The following is an 8,717-nucleotide window of genomic DNA, read 5'->3' on the forward strand; positions in this document are numbered from 1 at the left end:
AAAAAAGGAAGAGTGCACATGGGAAAATGCCAGAGATGTGCATGCACCAACGCTGGTTCATCGATTCCATCAGCTTTTCCCTCACAAACCCAAGCCTTGCACTCTACCAGAGATTCCTCACTTGACTGAGGAAGCAGAGGAATCCCAAGCAGAGGAGTTCGTAAGTTGGCAACCTCCACCTCCGCCTGAGGCTCTGAGGCCAGAGAGAGAGGAGGAGGGAGAGCCACAGCCCTCCACCTCGGGCTTGCATTTCCCAAGGGGGAGGGGGGAAGAATCTTCTAATTATCTAGCTATTTTCCAGCAGCAGCCACCTGGGCCAGAAGAGTTATCAGACCTGGAGAGCAGCACTGATTCATCCTTGGAGTTTTCCTTTGAAGAATTTCCATCGTTGCCCAGTTCCCATGGGAGCTTGGAGGGGGAGATAGACTCTTATGAGACCTCGGGAAGGGAGGGGGCTGAAATGGAATGTGAATCTGGAGGGGAGGGTGATGTCATGAGTACTGATGGTGAGCAGGAGGGGGCCTCTATCCAGGGGGGAAAATGCATGCGTAGTACTGAGGAGTTAAGCAGCCATTCAAAGAGACACAGATCAGACCCGCCTTAACCTTTGGGGTTTATCTGTCTGGGTTTTTCCCATGCTTCTTCAGTTTGTTAGGATTTTCTGTCTAATGTAGCAGTAATAAAGCACTAGAGACCTATTCCTTGTCTCAGTGTGGTTCCTGGCTGTTAGGACAGCTACATGGTACAACTACTGGGATTCCCTGTCACACTAGCCCACAACCAAGCAAACCACACTGGTGTGAATTAAGCCCCAGAATGCTACCTCCAGTCCAAGGTCTAAACATTGTGTTCCATCAGTTTGCTCTTCCCAGCAAAAAAGGCTTGCACTATAACTGATTCCCTTGCCTGTGCGGTAGACACTGAGCCCTGCCCATTTAGGGATAGCCACTTAGAATAGCTAGAAGAGCCATGTCCACCCCTATTGCCTCTGTAGTCTCATGATATACCTTAATTTGTCTATTTCCTAGGATGCCTGGGCTCCTTAATTCCCCTGAAATACGGTGGTTAATATTCCAGGCGCAAGACTGCACAGCATCATTCCAGTGACAGCCAGAGATTAAAAAGTACAAATATAATTAGGGTGATAATATCCCTGGGCAGTCAACTGGAATGACAGGAGGAGGGAGGTGAACTCATTGGTATGAGCTCCCAAGCTTCTCTCTTGGCTCTGCCCCCACAGTCCCTGCTTCCTTTGGACAGCACTGCTGTTCCTGTAGCATCTCCACTCCTTCAGAGGGAACAGTTCCTCACCATTCTCAGAAGGATCTCAGGAGTCAGGGGTGACTTTCTATAGCCCATCTGCTGCTCTTTCTATAGCCCATCTGCACTAAGTGGTATAAATGCTCTAGCAATTTATACCACTTAGTGCATATTAGAACTACTTCTTCTAACATAGCCTTAAAATGACAACACCAAAAAATAGGAATCCAAAAGGCAAGACCTGTATCCTGAACCCAGAATTATGGGATTGCGACGCCCTTATCATCTCAATGGAGGGAAAATATAGTGGAGATCTGGCTAATAATAAATAGCCAGTTACTCATTTTCTTTCTTGAACCACCTTTTTGTCTCATTTCCCTAAAGAGACCCTCTTTGCCTTGATCACCCAGAAAAAGGGTGGATGAGAGATCAAACCCTTTTTCTGGGTTTTTGTCTGCCATGCCATTATGAACAGACTCAACTCCTCTTATTTAAAATCTAGATGAAACAGCTGGAAGAGGCCTTTCAATCTGGGGTGGGGAATCATCAGTATGCAGAAGATATCCAGTTATCCATCTGAGCAGGAGATGTAGTGGAGGTCCCAACCCAGTGTTTAGGGGCTGATTAAATGGGTCCAAACAGGCTCAGGTTGAATTCCAGCAAGACAGAGTGGCTGTTCATCCAGAAACCATCTGGCTCGATGCTAGCTCCAATGTTGGCATTGGACTAGGTTGCACTCCCTCTAAAGGAATAGGTGTGCTATCTAGGGATGCTTCTCCTGCCTGACCAACAGAAGAAAGTCATGGCGAAGAACATTTGCCAGTTTGGGCTGTGTTCCAGTTGCAACTTTTGTTGGAGTCGGATGCCTTGGCAACTGTCTGCAATGCTCTTATCATCTTGTGTTTGGATTACTGTAATGCACTCAGTCTGGAGCTGCCTTTGAAGATTTCTGAGGAAGTTCAGATGATGCTCAACGAAGCTGCCTCCTTGCTGGCAAGTGAGAGCCATTTCAGCATGTTACACCTATACTGCAGGTGCTCCTTTGTTGGTCAATATATTTCTGTGCACAATTCACAGAGCTGCTGGTTATAGCTCAAACCCTTTGTGACTTGAGTCTGTATGACCTGCAAAGCTCTCTAGTGGAGTCCACCATCTTGCAAGTGCAAGCTAGATTGAAGACTCCCCCATAATGGGAGGCTACAGGATGGAGGTCTGAATATAGATCTTTTCAATGGTGCCCCAGCCTTATGGAACAGCTTTTCCCCAAGGTCAAGATAGTCCTCTTTCTGTTAAACTTCGGAAAATAGTTAAGGCAATATTCTTCCACTGGATCTTTGGGACACAGGAGGCAATGTACTGGGGCAGCTGTCAATTTTTTATATCTGATTTCAATTTTCTGTGATTTTAATGCTAACATAATGGATTTGGTTTTGCCAGTCAAGCTTATATTTGGATTTTATGTATTTGTGAACTGCCCAGATATATACAGAATGTTGTGTTATTGGGGGCTGGGGAAAGGAGAAGATGAACAAACCTGCTTGCCATCTTTTCTGTTATCTCTCCTATATTTTTCACTGCCACTGTTTCCACTGGGAGTTGCAATCTTACACTATTTGCTCAGGAAACACAAAGCCATCAATCCCTGTTAAAGCAGCTCTCAGGCCTGTCACACACTGCAGAATACAAGCTGAATGTTAAAACTGGATACATTCATGTAAATTCTCTATGAATCAAATACTTCCAATCTGTGATACTAGGAAGTTAAGCAATCTATAGGGATCTGTTGCATCATGTATTACAGTTTGTTATATGTAATGCAGAATATGGTTTCTTGTATAAATTTCTAGATAATTCTGCAGGGCTTTTTTTAATGTGCGAAATAAAGCAACGTTGTGGCTCTCACTGTCGTGCATAAAAGACAAACAGTTTCAATTAGTATGTTATCTTAAAGAATTAAAACCTGAAGAAGTCTAGTTAAGGATCTTTATCCTGTGTATATCATTTTAAAAGACTAGGGTGTAGACGCCTCTGGATCCTTGCACTGAAAATAATTCCTAGTATTTTAATTCTTCATAGCCCTGGTTCCAAAGGCTCTAAGGGCTTATCAGCATTTCCTGGTTGCCTTGTTGCCAGAACAGGCTAGAAACTTTTTTGATGGGCAGGGACACATTATGTGGCTCTGTGTCCACCCCACCTCATCTCAAATGCAACCTCCAGGTACATTTTCCTTCTGTGGTTTTAAAGCAATCTTTTTCTCCTTACTTTATCTCAAGTGTTCCTGATTGTTTTGGCTGATACACTTTACTTTGTAACTAGCTAACCCTAGTAGTTCATTGGCTACTTCACATAGGGAGGAACAATTCCTCAAGTGAATCCATGCTTACCATGACCTCTAGTGTCTTCTAAAGGAATTTTATCAGCAATGCTATAATAGCACAATGGTTATAACACTTGTCTTATAAGCAGAAGGTTGCATTCAAAACCTGGCAAAAGGGTGTAGGTGTGGTTTTTTTAATTATTATTTTTCTTTCCCTGAGCTACCTACTGTTCCCTGGGATTTGTCCCTCCCCCACCATAAATCCAGCAGTGCAGTTTCATCATTTCTCCATTCATTTGAACCCCTTTAACACAAGCAACTGGAGAAACAATGAAATGGTGGTGTCATGAGTACTGATGGCGAGCAGGAGGGGGCCTCTGCCCAGGGGGGAAAATGCATGCATAGTAGCAAGGAATTGAGCAGCCATTTAAAGAGACACAGATCAGACCCGCCTTAACTTTTGGGGTTTATCTGTCTGGGTTTTTCCCACACTTCTTCAGTTTGTTAGGATTTTCTGTCTTATGTAGCAGTAATAAACACTAGAGACCTATTACTCGTCTCAGTGTGATTCCTGACTGTTAGGACAGGTGGACAACTGAGCTTATTTAAAATATTCTTTTTCCCTTCTCACCCCTATGGGTGGTATGTGTCTTCCTCAACCTCAGGTCCTCTACCAGAGGCCTGGGAGTTTGAGGGTTCTGTGCAGTATCTTGACTGTTCCTAGCATTGCACTCTTCTGGACAGAGAGCTCTGATGTTGCTCCTGGGATCTATTGGAGCCACTCTCCCAGCTTGGGTGTCACAGCCGTGAGTGTCCCAACCACTACTGGGACTGCTTTGGCCATATATATAGTATGTGTGTGTTTGTGTGTGTATATATATGTATCCATCCATCTGCAGGGAAAAGTAGGTGAGTGAAAGATAGGGGGAGGAGATTGTCAGGTTTGAAAGTGGTAACCCTCTATTCACAAGACAAGTATTATATCCACTTTCAGACCTAGCCCAAGAATGACATAGAATCAATCCAACCAAGTTGTTCTTTTATTGTGTACACCAAATAGACAGAATCTTGACTAAACTTGTACTACTCCAACCTAATGGATATACCTTGGGAGACTTTAGAGTATGGCTAATGTCAGGCTCTGCCTGCTACCCAGTAAAACCACAGACACTAGCGTAGGCTTAGGTTCTGGTTTTATTTGAGTATAGAATGCATGCCCTTAGAAAAGCTGAGAGTGAGTGGAGTGCGCCGGAACGGGATTTAAATAGCCCGCGCCGGTCAGCACTCCACCCCTTCTTACTCCGGGTGTGCCCCGAGCCCCGTTGGTTCCGTTGCCAGTAGGTGAGGGGTCGTGGAGCCCTTCCTGTGCCTCGGGCGTTTCCTTGACTGTTTTCCCGGCCAGTGATGGTTCATTGCCGGGCGATCAGGTTCGTAATCTTTTTGACAGCTCAGGCGCGCCTCGTGGTCTGGTCTTGTCAATTACCTTCTTTGCAACATTGTATCTCTCTCTTCCACACCTCTGGCTAGAGTTGATACTTTGTTGCCAGCACCTGTTGCTCTGTTAGCTAGTTGCCTTTTCCCTTAATCCGCCCGGTACCCATTTCCCGGTATTGTTATGTGAGCCGTTGAGATGTCACAAGCATCGCAACGGTGATCATGACATACTGCCCCCCTTTGGGAAGGTTAAGCCACGGGTTTGGAGGGGTAGGCGGTGTGGAAGGTGCGGATCAGGTCGGGAGCCTGGACGTCACAGGCAGCGACCCACTCAGGGTGTGGAAAGTGTTTCCACTTTATGAGGTATTGGAGGGAGCCCCGCCGCTTGCGGGAGTCAAGCACCTCCTTTACTTCGAAGTGTTGCTGCCCGTCTATCATCACTGGTGGGGGGGGGGCATGCGTGGGTGCCACCAGGAGGGATCACTTGCCGGCTTGAGTAAGCTGCAGTGAAATACCGGGTGCAGTCTCTTTAGATTATGGGGCAGGTCCAAGCGCACCGTGACTGGGTTCACTATTTGTGTCACCTGGAATGGTCCAATAAACTTGGGGGCCAGCTTCTTCGACGGTTGCGGCGATTTTATGAATCTGGTGGATAGACCATGTCCCCCACCTGAAATGTTGGTTGCTGGCGCCGGTGTTTGTCCACTTGTGATTTGTACGCTGTTTGTGCCTCTTTAAGCGCATCCTTGATGACCGGCCAGGAATCTGCGATTTCCTCACCCCAATCACAGGCGGCCACTGTTGGGGACGGAGGCTGAGGTAGTTCAGGGATGGGGACAAACTCCCGACCTGACACCACCCCAAAGGGGTTTTTTCCAGTGCTTTGGTGTATCGCGTTGTATGCGACTGTCATGAGTGCCGTTGAGCTGAAGACATCAGCGCAATGGCACACATGACAATAACGAGGAAGCAGGGGAAGGGGCTCAAGATAAGCAGCCATCAGCTCACAAAGAAGAAAGAAGAAGAGACAAAGGCTAAGCGGATCGCGAGGCACACCCAAGCTGTTAGCACCAGCGCAACGGAGATCGCCCAGCTGACAGCAATCACCGGCTGAATAAGGAAACTGATGATGGGCGATCCCGGAGCACCAGCGGGGCCTCGCAACCCCTCACCTACCGGCAAGACAGCATGCAGGACAAAGGGGGGATGACGTAAGCCTGAGTGAGGGGGCGCTGACCGGCGCGGGTTATTTAAACCCCGCACCGGCACGCTCCTGTCACTCTCAGCTTTTTTTCGGAACCGTTGCTATGTAAAGAATAAAACTGAACCTGCTCTCGCATGAATCAGCGTCAGTGCTTTACTCTACATAGACAGGGCATGACATAAAGCTGAGAGTCATAAACTCAGCCTCGCCGAGCCCCACCGGACAACGAACCGCGGGAGGACCAGACGGCGAGAAGACCACAAGCAATGAGGCCGACGCGTCGCGGCCAGAACGGGCGAACCGCACAGCAAGAAGCGGAGGAAGACCGATCGAGGCCAGAGGCACCGCGGACCACAGGAGCCACGGACACCCGCCCGGCCCACCCCGAGCCTCAGCTCCAACCCCAGAGGGAGATGGCGGCAGAGGTGACCCGGCCACGGGAGGGAGCAACATACCTCCCGAGACCAGCGGAGACCCCCCCTGCCCCACATCGCACCCCAGCCACGGGCGTGGAGCGGCAGCCCAACTGCAGCAAGCTCGGTGGAGGACGGAGAGGCGACCCAGCCGACGCACCCCCAAACGGAGGAAGCGGATCGGCGGATGGGACTGCCTGAACCCCACCAGCAGCTCAACCCGGCGGACACCCCGACAGACCCGACCCCAGCTGAGGCACGGATTTCAGAAGGGGAAACTCAGGCCAGACTCGCGGCCATGGAGGCCCAGCTACAGGACCTCAGGACCATGCTACAATCCCTGATGTCCCCGGCGCCGCCCAACGACGTTCCCGCACAGGCCCGCACCCCGAGCGGGTTGTCGCTTTCCCAGGGGCCGAATGTGAATCAACAAACGGCCCAACCGGACGAAGCCAGGAGTCGGGAAGCGAGAGGAGGGGACCCACAGAACGCCCGAGCCCCAAAGGACTTCCCCATTTTCTTTGATGGGAACCCCACGAAACTGTCGTTTTTCATTACAAACGCCAGGGAGTTCATGGGGCGGCACGGACACTCCTTTACCTCCGACGCGGACAAGATCGCAGCCGTGGCGATCAAGCTACAAGACCGGGCGGCGGACTGGTACGTCCAAATGTACGAGTCCAACTCCCCCGCCCTCTCTGACTTCCATGCTTTCATCACAGAGATGAAGCGCTATTTTGAGGACCCACTGGCCAAAGAGAGGGCGAAAAGCGCACTCCAAAGCCTCAAACAGGGCGCACGCATTGTCCCAGACTACGCCCTCGAATTTAGAGCCCTAGCAGGGAAGATCAACGACTGGTCCGAGACCACCCTGCTAGAAATGTTTAAAAGGGGGCTCAACCGCGAAGTACTTCAATGGGCTCTCTACCGGGACGACCCGGAAACTCTGCACGGCTGGATCCACCTCACGGGGAAAGCAGAGCACACGCACCGCACCTTCCTAATGACAACGACAGAAGATAAAACCAACACCTACCCAAACGTACCCGCGCCACACGTGGGGGCGGCCGGTCCCACACACCTAAGGAAGAAATTTACTCGTGGGCCCTGCGGGAGGTGTGGGAAAATGGGGCACAAAACAGCAGAGTGCTTCTCCAGCCGAACCCCAGCGAGCGCTCCTCAACCCGCACTGAAACCTAGCCTCAAACCAACGAACCCGCCACCCCCCCCCCCGCCGCCGAATGACCGGAGCCACAGCGACACCGGACGAAGGCTGGGACGCCCACTGGGGGGGAGAGGATGCCGTAGACCCAGACCAGCCGGCGGGAAATGCTCCCCGCCTGCCTTAAAACACGCCGCGAGGCAGGTGGTGGGACAGAGGCGCGGATCACTTCGACAGAGCGGCGAAAGCTCCATCATAACGGCGGAGATCAAGCTCTCTGGGGGCTACGGAGTCACCACGGCCGCAGCACTAGTGGACTCGGGGTGCTCGAAAAACCTGAACCACCCCGACATAGTCGCAAAACTCTCCTTATGCTGCCTCCCCCTCCCCACGCCGCTGGCATTTCACCAGCTGGACGGCTCAACAGCGGGAGGGACACCAGCTATGATGCAGACCGAGCTGGTCACCCTACAAATGGGTACCCACACCGAACGAACATCGTTCGTGGTAACCCATATAGGACGGCCCATCGTAGTCTTGGGGATACCATGGCTCGCAACGAACAACCCGCGCATCGACTGGGCGACCCGCACCTTTCGATTCGACGACGGCGAGTACCGGGCGCCAGTTTCAGCGGGCGAGACCAACCCCACGGTGGGACGAGCAGAGGCGACAACCCAGGACAACACAACCACACCAGAAGACCTACCGGAGCAGTACGCTGAGTTCTCAGAGGTCTTCGGAGAGGCGGAAGCTGATCAACTACCCCCCCACCGCAAGACGGACTGCAGGATTGACCTGCTGCCTGATGTCCCCTTACCTCGGCCGAAGATTTACTCGATGACCCCGAAGGAGATGGCAACCCTCCGGGAGTTCATCGACAAGAACCTGGAAAGGGGATTCATAGAGCCGGCATGCTCACCGGTC

Source organism: Candoia aspera, chromosome 1 (genome assembly GCF_035149785.1).
Source record: "Candoia aspera isolate rCanAsp1 chromosome 1, rCanAsp1.hap2, whole genome shotgun sequence".
NCBI lineage: Eukaryota > Metazoa > Chordata > Lepidosauria > Squamata > Boidae > Candoia > Candoia aspera.